General features: G+C 28.6%; 1 long non-coding RNA gene and 1 other non-coding gene across 2 annotated transcripts; one reads left to right on the top strand and one right to left on the bottom strand.

Moving 5' to 3' along the window:
* Positions 1–1,310: 1,310 nt before the first annotated feature.
* TRNAL-AAG lies at positions 1,311–1,391 on the bottom strand. Its single transcript has one exon. It is a non-coding gene; the product is annotated as a tRNA-Leu (tRNA).
* A 212-nt stretch (positions 1,392–1,603) lies between these two features.
* Positions 1,604–2,500, top strand: LOC114168174. The gene is made up of 2 exons (XR_003600626.1): positions 1,604–1,989; positions 2,067–2,500. It is a non-coding gene; the product is annotated as an uncharacterized LOC114168174 (long non-coding RNA).
* The last annotated feature ends 9,609 nt before the right edge of the window (positions 2,501–12,109 follow it).

Below are 12,109 nucleotides of genomic sequence, written 5' to 3' on the forward strand. Positions count from 1 at the left end.
TTAAAACTTACGGCTTTAGAGAGGAGCTTCCAGCGACAGCAAAAATATACGAATGAGAAAGTAAGGAAAGAGTGAAGCGCCGCAACGATGTGAACTTTTAGGGTTTTCAGTTTGATTTATATAGTCGAATAGGAGGGTTGATTATGTGGTTGTAAAAATTCTATCATTATTTAATTATTTTTAATAAATAATACCATTAATTCAATTTCTTAAAATATAAAAATAGATATAAAATCAAAATTTTATAGAATATGCCTCATAATATATAAACAGCGTTATAGAATTAGTATAGAATAAATAACATTTTATTCAATAAAAAATTGACAATATAATCAAATAAAAGTTTCATACTAAATTGAATATTTGTTAATATATATATATATATATATATATATAATTATAATTATAGAAAGTAGTATAATTAACTTAATTAAAATAATAAGATAACTTGAAGAGATTATTTATTAATATTAATAAATTAATTAATTATCTAAACTTCTATAAAAATATTTTTTAGTGTTTATAATATCTTCTGTAAAATAAATAATTGGTTTTGAAAACTATCACTTTTAATTTATTTATACATTTATTTAATCACATAAGACACTCATAACTATGAACTAGTGTTTAGAAATTGAACTTTCAAAGATTTTCAAATATATATTTTTACAAATTTATGAGTTACTTTCTTTTAAACCCATTTACTCTTTTGAGAGAAACAATCTCCAGCTTTGCATATCGATTTCCATTATATTTTTATCATCATATCGCAATTCAATATTCCATATAAAAAGATAAGTAAAGAAAAACACATAAATTTTTATCTATTAACCTTCACAACAAGCTGTATTGAGTTTCCAATAACTTTAATTATCATATTCATACAAGAAAAACACACACACAAAAAAAAACCCAAATACTTTAGGCTTAGAAAACTTCTTACAACCACACCAAAATATTCTTTTACTACTGTTTGTGAAATTCTATCATAAGAAATATTTTGATTGCCTAATCAAGAACAAAAGTACGTTGAAAAACTTAAAAAAGAAACAAGATCACTTTCAGAATTATTAACTCAAAATAATAAGAAAATGAATGGTTATCTTCGATGTTATTTTATTCTTTGCTCATAAAAAAATACTAAACTCTTAACATTAAATCAAATTAAATTACGAGTAATATTTTATTACTATATGATTTTCAATAACATTAAAATTTCATATGAATTAAATAACACATTGATATATTAATGTATTAATTTTTTTTAAAAGTAAAAAATTAAAGAGGAGAAAAATGAAAAATGAAATTTTTGTTGAGAGTGGGATTTGAACCCACGCCCTTTCGGACCAGAACCTTAATCTGACGCCTTAGACCAACTCGGCCATCTCAACTTTGTTCAAAATTTTATAATATCCAATATATAATCCAACACGTTAACAAACAAATGATGGGTTAACTATGTTTTTCGTCCCTCAAGTATGGATAATTTCTGGTTTTAGTCCCCCACGTAATGTTTGCTCATATTCACTCCTCCACGTTTTAAATCTAATGGAATTGGTCCTCAATTTTAAACTCCGTTAATTTTAATTGACACGTGTCTAACAGATGGCCACGTAAGGATCCCGTTTTCAGCTGAGAGGAATTGATGAACAACACGTGGTCTTGAAATTTTAGGACAGTTTTAAAAGAGGGATTTGGGGTCTTTCTGAAACCCTAAAATTGGAGCAGATCGTGTTGCTTTGGGGGATATAGTATTGAATTCATTGGCAGCCAAAATTGAACTTTGAACATCGTTGTAGGGTGATGAAAAGTGGGAGCAGAGGGATTTATTGTACGCAGAGGAGTAGTGGTTCGAAAATTTCGCAAACCTGTTCGTCGTCGTCGGATATGACATCCAAACTGTGTGGGTGTGGGGAAAGATTACTGCTCCTAAAGACAACGACTGTGAAGAACAAGGGAAGATTATTTTGGAGATGTAGAAAATGGGTTGTAAGTGACAAATTTGTTATTTATTGGGCGAACTTGATTTCGTTTGATGTCTTAATGGTTTTGTTTGATTTATGCAGTCCAATTCTCATTGCAATTTCTTTGAATGGTTTAATGAAGAGGATTCTAAATATGAAGGGAACGCACCGGACTTTCAAGACAGTGGTAGAACACGAACTGAAGAAGATGAAGTGTGTTTTGGAGAAGGAGAAAGTTATATTGGAGTTGATAAGGAAAAATGAGAAGTTGAAGGCGAAATTGCAAGAAGAGAAAAATTTTGGGAGATTCCTGCAAGTTTTTTTCCTTTTGTAGTGGACATTAACAGTTGTCTTTGTTTTTATGTTGTTGTTCAAGTTCAATTGCAACTAGTTTTTTAGTAAGTTCTATTTAGCAGTGATTAGTTATGTATGGAACTTTAATGATTAAGTATGTTTGAGGTAACTTCTGGTGGGGAAGTGTTTTGTATTTGTAATATGTTAGTAATGAATGAAATGAGAAGTTCAATTGTGTTTTACATGGTGGTGTTTTAAATTGAGAAGTTCATGCATAGAAACAAGTCTGTTGTAATTTATGAGATTATTTTTACTTAACAAGTCTGTTGTAATTTAATTCATTGTTAGCAGTGGTCCTTTGCTGTAAACTGATGTAAACAGGATATCCATTTAATTGATTTCATTAAAGTACTCCATACACAAAGTTTTACTGCATTAACACAAAACACAAGTAATCCATACACAAGTTTTAATGGACTGTCTTCTTCGTCGTGCCTAGGGTTAACTTTCTAACATAACCCGCACTCAGCAACTAAGTTGTTTTAGTGAATTTAATGACATTTTAATGCTAACAAAATCCTCAGCTAAGTTGTATTAATCACATTAATGACACGTGCCTTATTAATGACTAACTAAAATGTGCAAAAAGTTTCCTCTCAGCTAAAAACGGGATCCTTACTGGCCATCCATTAGACACATGTCAATTAAAATTAACGGCGTTTAAAATTGAGGACCAATTTCATTAGATTTAAAATGTGGAGGACTGAATATGAGCAAACGTTACGTGGGGACTAAAACCAGAGATTACCCATACTTGAGAGACGAAAAACAGAATTAACCCAAAAATATTAATTTTGTTACGTAAGGTTTGAAAACTTTATTTTTATTACATTAAGTTTGAGTTATAATTAAATTGAATGTTTAGAGTGTGTAAAGTGATTATTTTAATTTTGATATCATGACTTTAGTATTGAGGGTTTATTTTTAAAACTACTTAAAATTGATATATTTTTACTTACTCACAAATCTTATTCCATCCATGTCCGCATCACCTTCCGTCACTTGGCTTGGTTTGTGATTTTTTTTTTTAGAAAAAAGTGAAAACTAAAAGAGTGTCATATGAGAGACCTAATTATGTTCAAGTTAACATTTATTCACTTAATTTAATATCGCTGGTGATAAACTATGTAATAGTGATTTTTTTAAAGTATGTATAGAACTTTTTTTTTTTTGATAAAGTTTAATATAGAATGAGTTGAATTTTATTCAATAAAAATCATTTTATTAGTAAAGCAAAAATTTCACTTTGGAATCTTTGTGTATGAAATCTTCGTTTTTATTTAGGATGGTTTGGTTAATTATCATAAAAAAATTAAGTAATTATATATATATATATATATATAAAGAAAAAATAAAAACAAAAAAATATATTTTATTTGAAATTACACATGTCAGTCATGGCGACTACATGTTCTAATGGTATTAAACACATCACCTAACAATTAACGTGGTTTATTCTCAAGAACGAATTTCATACATAATTATAAGTATAGGACGAATTTTGTATATAAGTAAATAGAATAAAAATATACTTATCTCTATTTTATACAACACGAAAAGTTAGTAAGACAGAAATATGTTATTTACAAATGATATTATCAATTATTTCATCTTCTAAACCATTCCATTTTGCAGACAGGTAAGAAGAGAAGCACCAATTGTGGAGGATATAGCAACATTAGTGGCATTATCAGCATTATTCATAAAATTTATTTTGTAACACAAACTCTTACACGAAAAGCTCATCTTGTTCTCTATTGTGAACTGAAAAAATTGTTTGTTCAGTAATTAGTATATTAACTTACATGCATGTGTTGGTTAATTTGAAAATATATTATATTTTGTTGTTGTTGGAACTCATCCTGAGTTATGCCTATAAATATTGCTGAGATTTGATATCCATTTTTTTTTTCATATTGATTCGTGCATATTGTTGTTAGCCAAACTATGATTTATGGTTATATATATTGTTACATGTGGCTAATGTCATTGTTGGTTTCAGCCTAAAATTTAATAATTAATTGCATCCAGGCATGAATTGTAGTTTTAGTTTTGAAACCATATATTGTGAAAGGATGAAATCTTAATATAAAAAGTTACAAATTAAACCTTTCATAATATGATTCACAAAGTTGGAATCATAACATGTATTTTATTTTTCTGTATTTTTAACAATAGCAAGAAAATTGTAAATTAAATAATTAAATATAACTGAACACTGTTTTCTGCGTTCTTCTGATCAGATAAAACAAAATTGGCATGCAAAGTACAAATACATGGCTGTCTGAGATGCATTCTCTGCCTTTCTCTGGAAATAATCAAAAACTAAATTTGTCCTTTTCTGCTTTCAAAGAATTCTTGTTTTGTAAATGATTCCAGTTACAACTGTGATGCACCAAAGAAAATCCTCAAGAAAAAACATTCAAACTTTTACCACAGAGAAAAAAAAAAGAGAGAGAGAGAATATGATTTAAGCAATACATGTCATCACTTTATATTGTTTGTCTGTTATTTGAAAATATTTTAAAATAAAAGTAAAACAAACAAATTTTGCTTAGAAATAAGAGAGGAGAAAGTAGTAACATTTATTTTGAGATTATTATTCACAGGTTCTTCAATTACTTAGTGAAACTCTTCTGAAGAAGTTGACTTGCAAAATATTAATGGAGCATTGGTGATCTCAACAAAATTTATTCATCCAATATCTGTCATAGATGTCAGATCTAATTTTATTACTGAATCAATTTAATGGCTCAACAGATAAAGAAGAATCACAGACATGCAGAAATGACAGAAACTGATTCATGCTCATTCAATACACATGCAAATATCTGAATGCGTGTACAAATGGCAACCATGCAAAAGGGTAACATTCATCATTCCAAGGCTTCTGCAACACAACACAGAAAATGGTGCTGAGATGTATCAGAGGGACAGGATCAATCACAAATTCGAATTTTGAATGTTTTTGGAGCGTTACAATCAAAGTTTGTTGTAATTTGATGTGAAAAATGAGTATTTTGTGTAAACTTTAATTAGTTGGATGGAATTCATTTTTATTTAGATATATTAGTTTGATATTTATTTTAAAATAATGTTAAATTGAATCTTAATTTTGAGAAAATGTCTTAATTAAGTTTTTTTTAATAAAAAATTATTAATATCATTAATGATATTGATATTTAAAATGATTTATTAAATTAAATATTGATATTTTTATTAAAATTTAGTAGTAAAAGTTATGAATTAAGTTAACGACTTAAATAATTTTTGTTTGAAAAAGAACTGATTAAAATATTTTTTTCAAAATCAGAACGAGAGCGGCTAATTAAACGTTTATATAATCATACAATCACACTCTGACAGACACAAAATTGTACTGAGAAGCCTTCTTTATGAGACAAGTTGGAGCCTGGGTGCACTATAAATACATGCAAACTTTACGTAAAACAATCAAAACACTTAGAATTTGATCGTTATTCATAGAGAAACCTCTCACGAAAACAGATCTTGCAGATACACATTTTGTTCAAGTTCAATCCTAGAGGTTTGTTATTCCAACTTAGTTGTGTGAATTTACTTCTCACTGGTTTAGTCTATGCTTTTGTAAATGTTTCTTCCTTTTGTTTGAAATGAATTTAATAATAGAATGATCGTATGAAGTTATTCTATAAGTTATTATGTGGTAGTTGATAATTAAATTAGGTATACGGAAGTTTCTATAAATTGGTGTATAGTTAAATCGTTTCAGTTTTATTTCATGACAGAAAAACTCACTCAGAAAATCGAAACCAGTGCATCAGTGCATATACCACATCCATTCTAAATGTGATTAAAAAAAAAATACAAATTAATAGCTAGTCACTAGGCAATTTTATGTTTTTCTTTAAAAATTATAAACATAAATATTTTGTTATTCAAAATATTTGAATGTTATGTATTGATTGTGAGTGGAAGAGATCAAGATAAATGTCCTCCTCGTTCATTCTATAACAAACATATGCGAGGTTCAAAAGTTATGCAGTAATGGCAGAAATTGATTCTTCCTTCTTGAATACAAATGGAAGCCAAAAAATTCATTAGTGTGCATTTCAGACTTTCAACACTTTCAAGTTGAAAGTTTAGAAAACACAATGATAATTTTGGATACGCCATTTTTATTTATCCAAGAAATATGAATCAGTTTATTATTGTATAAATTGAACTCTTCATGTTAGCTATAGAATGGATTAAGACATTTATCTTGAACTGTTCCAGTCACGATCAATGCGTAATATCCAAATATTTTGAATAATGGAATATTTATGTTTATAATTTTAAATAAAAGAACATGGTTAGTGACTTGATGCTATAAATTTATTTATTTATTTTCTTAATCACAAGTAGAATGGTGATGTGGGATGGAGAATCTTGGTTGTACATGATAGGGTTTCGACCTCCCCAAATTTTGTTATATATGTATAAATTAATATATGAATAAAAATATATATTTTTTAATTTTTTCATGTTATTCTACCTTCTTCATCTTTATTTTGTCAAACATAGTTAAGTATGCTAAATAATGATTATTTATATTAAAGAATTTTAAGATTTTAAACTCTTAAATGGAGTTAAACACAGTTCCTTTTAATTATAAACTCGTATAAAGATGTAATCCTGGTAATAATATGAGATTAATGTGTGGTTGATTTTAACATCCAAATGAAACATGAATAATGATGGTAGAAGAAGCATTGGGTTGCCCAATTGACTGTAATTATATTGAACAAATATCAAAAGAGAACTTGTAATTTTCTCAGAGAATATCAACATCAACCAAAGCAAATGATTCCATTTCCAACATTATTAAATTATAAATTTATATTACATTTATTTATTTGTCTAAATGTATAAAATTTAAATAAGAATGAGAACAATAATAAATATGATTTTGCAAATGTCTAAATGTATACGGGATTTTACAAATACCTGGATATGATTTTTATCTTTATCTTTTGTATCTTCCTCTTTGTTATATATTTTTTTAGCTAAATTTTAAGATATACATACAGTGATGCATGGACATATATACAGAAATAAAATATTTATGGTATAGTTTGTTTGGTACAACGTTAATCCGTAAACATATGGGAAATTTTAAGAATTGAAATTCATCATCTACTTTTAAAAACTTTTACACATAAATGCCAAATTGATTGCCAAGATTCAAAGGCATTGCATGGAAACCATTGCCAGAGCTTTTTAAAGCCACCTGCATAATGGCAGAACTCATGGAGACAGAAAAAATGTTAATATAACATGTGCCTTTTTTATAATTTTCAGAAGAAAAATACAAAACAATTAATATGTCTAGGTTCAATTCAAATGGAGGTATGGTAGATTTGTTTGCAATTTGGTTGCACGTTGTGTAATATGTATGTTGCAGCTTTCAGGGCTGGTGGAACACAGCTTTTAAGTACCAGATCTTGGAAACCAATTATGAAGAAAGTATCTACTGGTTAGATACATGAAAGAAATCACCATCAGGAAAATTATCTTTTGTCAAACTTTATTTAACAAATTTTTGACAAAATTTTTATAAATAGAATTAAATAGATTAATTTTTTATTTTTTAATTAAAATAAAGTAATAATAGTAATATTTTTTTTACTTAAAAAAGGTAATTTGTCAAAATTTGTCAAATTTTTGTCAAACTATCGTCTTCCGAAAGATTTTGGATGTTCAATCCATTTTTTCTGTAATAGTGTCTGAAATTGTTTTATATGTATAGACATGTAAGATTTATGCACAGTAGAAAAGAGACCATAAATCTTAATATTTTTTGTTTTTTGGTTTTATGTTGTTTATTTGGGTTGAGTAATCCAATTATCTTATTAATTTAATCTGTTTTTGTCCATAAAAGAAAAAATCCTTAGCCTTCATTGTTATTATTCTGGTGTACTCTTACTCATTAGCCAACCCTGTGGAAGATGTTTATTACCTTTTAATAGTTGGTATATGTTTTAAGTTAATTTCCTTTAAATTCAAGTTATTTACAGCTGTTGTATTTCACTGTGCACTTTGGATTTTATGTATAAAATTGTTAGTTAATTTGAATCCCAACATTGTATGACTGCCATCTGTATCCAAAAACCATGAAGCACTTTCTGTCGTTAACAGTAGTGAAATCGAAATCAAGAGAAGAAGAAAATTAGGTTTAAATGCAATATGAATAATAGAAGATTCTTCAATTTATACATATATGCTACACCATTCACTCACTCTACATCATCGCAAACTGAAATCATTTGCCTTTGTATTTTTTTTTTATCAGTAAAGAATAAATTTAATTAAAAAAAACACTTGAGGGGTACTCTAACCTTTACACAAAAAATATTGTTATACACATTAATGTTCTAGTTTAGCATCCTAGCTCCACCAAAACAAAAGATTCCGCTTAAAACAAAACCACATGAACCACCATTGTGATTCACCAACTTAGAGTAAAAGTAGTATGTATGTCTCCCTAAGTATACATATGGCATATTCCTGCGTGACCAGCATAAGTCCAAAATCCTTTTGCTTCGTACCATTAGCAACATCTCAATTTTAAAGGCTCCAGCATTCCAAGCAGCTCCTTGATTTAGCTGCAACAGTCCCTCATTCACACTGCTCTACACTCCTCCGATGCAATAAACATGTTAGCCACATCTTCATCTCATCCCCGTATGTGTTTCGAACAATAGTCTGGTATATTCGATATATTCCATTATGAATGTTCTGCTGCCCATGGTCCATACAAACATGAAAGACAATACTTCCTTGTTGTTTAACTCTCTACACAAAGAAAAAAGAACACTCTTATGTTTGCTTCATTCCTGCAAAAAACAAAGAATTGCTCTCTCCAACTCTCCTCATCCCAATACATAGCAACAACATCCCCTATTGTCTACCCTGATGTATGACTGTACTAGAGAGAATTTTAATATCACAAAATATTTTACACCTTCTAATGAGCTATGTGTATGTTGCAAAACATTTGTTTAGCCATCACAAGATATCGCCATCACCTTATCACCACTTAACCATTGTTGAGCTAATTGCCTTATTAGTCCTTTCTCTAACCATATATCTTGTTAATTAACGTTGATTCTTTGAAAAAACTAGAATTGTTTAAAACTAGAAAGAACAACCGTGTTGCATCAGATTTCAAATCCAATCTTGAGGAGGATGTGCTCTTAGATGATGTTTAAATCAAATTGGTGTCCAAAATTACATTCTAACATTAACTTAAATATTATAGAGACTATCACCTTTTTAAGTCTTAATTGAATTAATTGTACTGTGATATTAGAGCATTAAAGGGCATTCATACATGAATGGATTTGAGTGTAATATTTCATTATTTTAAGTTTTGTTAATCTCGAAACCTATTCTATTAATGGCTACATGCATTATGTTTATTGATCTACTATGTTTGATGTATTTAGATTCACAAATTAAATTGATATCATGATTAATTAAATCTAACTATGTAGAATTTCATAATCATTTGAGTTCGATGACAAATGATTTGTACTTCTAATTTTGTAAAATATACTTATGAACTTTTCATTACATTAGTATTTATCCTTATAAGATTTTCAAAATTACAAATACAATTCATTAGTAACACAAAATGGATTCAATTAATTATTAAACCCTGCATAATTAAAGCTAATTAATCATGAAATCTAACTGATATATGAAATCATACATGTAACCTTAAATAATAATGCATCTAACAATGCAATACATGATAATATTTAAAAAAATATTAAATTAATTAAAATGATTATCAACTCTCGTTAATGCAAGTAGGTGTAAAGAATAGGCCGCAAGAACAACAAAACATAAAATAAGACCAAACTACACTCTCAAATTAATTAAAACATGCATTTAACTCAATGTACTAAGTACACAAGGGTCGATGCTCATGAAGTAGAAAGTGTTCACTCAAGCCCAACTTAAATCATAATCTTGGATAATGTACAAAAATTCTAAACATTTTTTTTATATTTTGATTGGTGTTTATGTCCAACATGTGTTTATAGTCTTTGTGCCTAACAGGTATTAGGCTCTTCTATTCAGGTTGATGGCAGACTCATCTCTTATCCTTTGTATTAGTAGACTCTTATTTATATATATATATATATATATATATATATATATATATATATATATATATATATATATATATATATATTATTTGATGGGGTGGGGACATGAATGCAAATTTTTTGGTTTACAATGGGTTCATAATGAAATTTTATCTATATATATGGTCATTGCAAAAAAAACTTGTAAATAGTAACCAATTTAGTAGTCAATAATTATTAGTAACTAAAGTGATCAATTTAGACATCAATTTACAAAATTAAAAATTATTAGTTACTAAAATAGTCACTATTATGAATTAAAAAGTATAATTGGTCACTTAATTAATTTTTAAAATGAGCTACTATAGTTTTAGCTAGCAAAGGAAATGAGTCACTTAAAATTAATTACCTAGGTCTTGAGTATCAAAATGACTTAGTTTCTAATTGGTTTCTAATTAATTAATGACTAATTATAATATTTTATTTATAATAATGACTATTTTAATAACCAATAATTTTTAATTTTATAAATTAATATCTAAATTAGCAATTATAATGACTAATTATAATTTTTATTCTAAAATTGATTTTTAATCGAGGATTTTCTTCCCGTGTCGCTGAGGAATCCATTGAAAATCATCCCACCATGTTTTATTATTATCTAACACCTTGGCTAAATTTTTTGTATAACCTAAGGAATTTTTCTTTAGGTAGGATATCTCCGTTCCACCTATCCTTCTAAAATCTGAATTTGTTTCCATCACTTATTTGCCAATATATACTTTTATCAAACCACCCTTCATAATTCCCTTCAGAAGGAAGTTACCGATGCATGTATTTGATCTGACACAGTAGAAGAAATCAAACAGATGATGCTGCTCTGACCTACTTTTGCTGCCACCAACCCTCGCCATGCATCACGGCTAAGCGGAGGACCACCTTAAAATATGTCTCACTATGAATTTGTCGTTTTTTTTCTTCTTCATAATGTATTTCAATTAAACGAGAGAAAGAGAAACACTATGAATCTGGAACGGTGTATATTCGTATTACGAAACAAACGTCAAATCGTAGCAACAATAGAGTTCAATTCTCACAAAAACTGAACCAAATTCAAATAAAATGTATCAACAAGGCAAAATAGTAGTGTCGGTAACACTTTAATTCTTCCTGTATGCACTCTTCCAGAATTTCACACCTGAATAATCCAGAAGGAATAAATCCGAATGAGAAAAGATTTTAGGGTAAGAAGGTGAAGCAGAGGAATCAGAAAGGATAATCATACCATCAATCAATGAATCCTCTCATTTCGCAAAGTCCCACAAATACACGTTTCTTCTCTTATTCTGTTTGTTCTTCTCAATCCCGTATGATATCGGTTTTCTTCCACGTGTCCTTCTGTTATAACAAACTTGGATTCTGCTTTATTTTTTTCCACGCCAGCATCTTGACACGTTACAATACCTTCCCCTTGAAAGTCAACCTTGCCCTCAAGGTTGAACTCAGGATATGCAGATCGAAGATCTTCTACATCTTCCCATGTACTGTCAGCAAGGCCTCCCAAGTTCCACTGGACTAATACCTGAAGTACCTGCTTAGAGTCACGTAGCACCACCCTAGATTGAAGGATCTTAAGAGACAACAAAAGGGGACCCTGTTCAGTAGTCGTAAGTG

This window comes from Vigna unguiculata, chromosome 11 (genome assembly GCF_004118075.2).
Source record: "Vigna unguiculata cultivar IT97K-499-35 chromosome 11, ASM411807v1, whole genome shotgun sequence".
Taxonomy (NCBI): domain Eukaryota; kingdom Viridiplantae; phylum Streptophyta; class Magnoliopsida; order Fabales; family Fabaceae; genus Vigna; species Vigna unguiculata.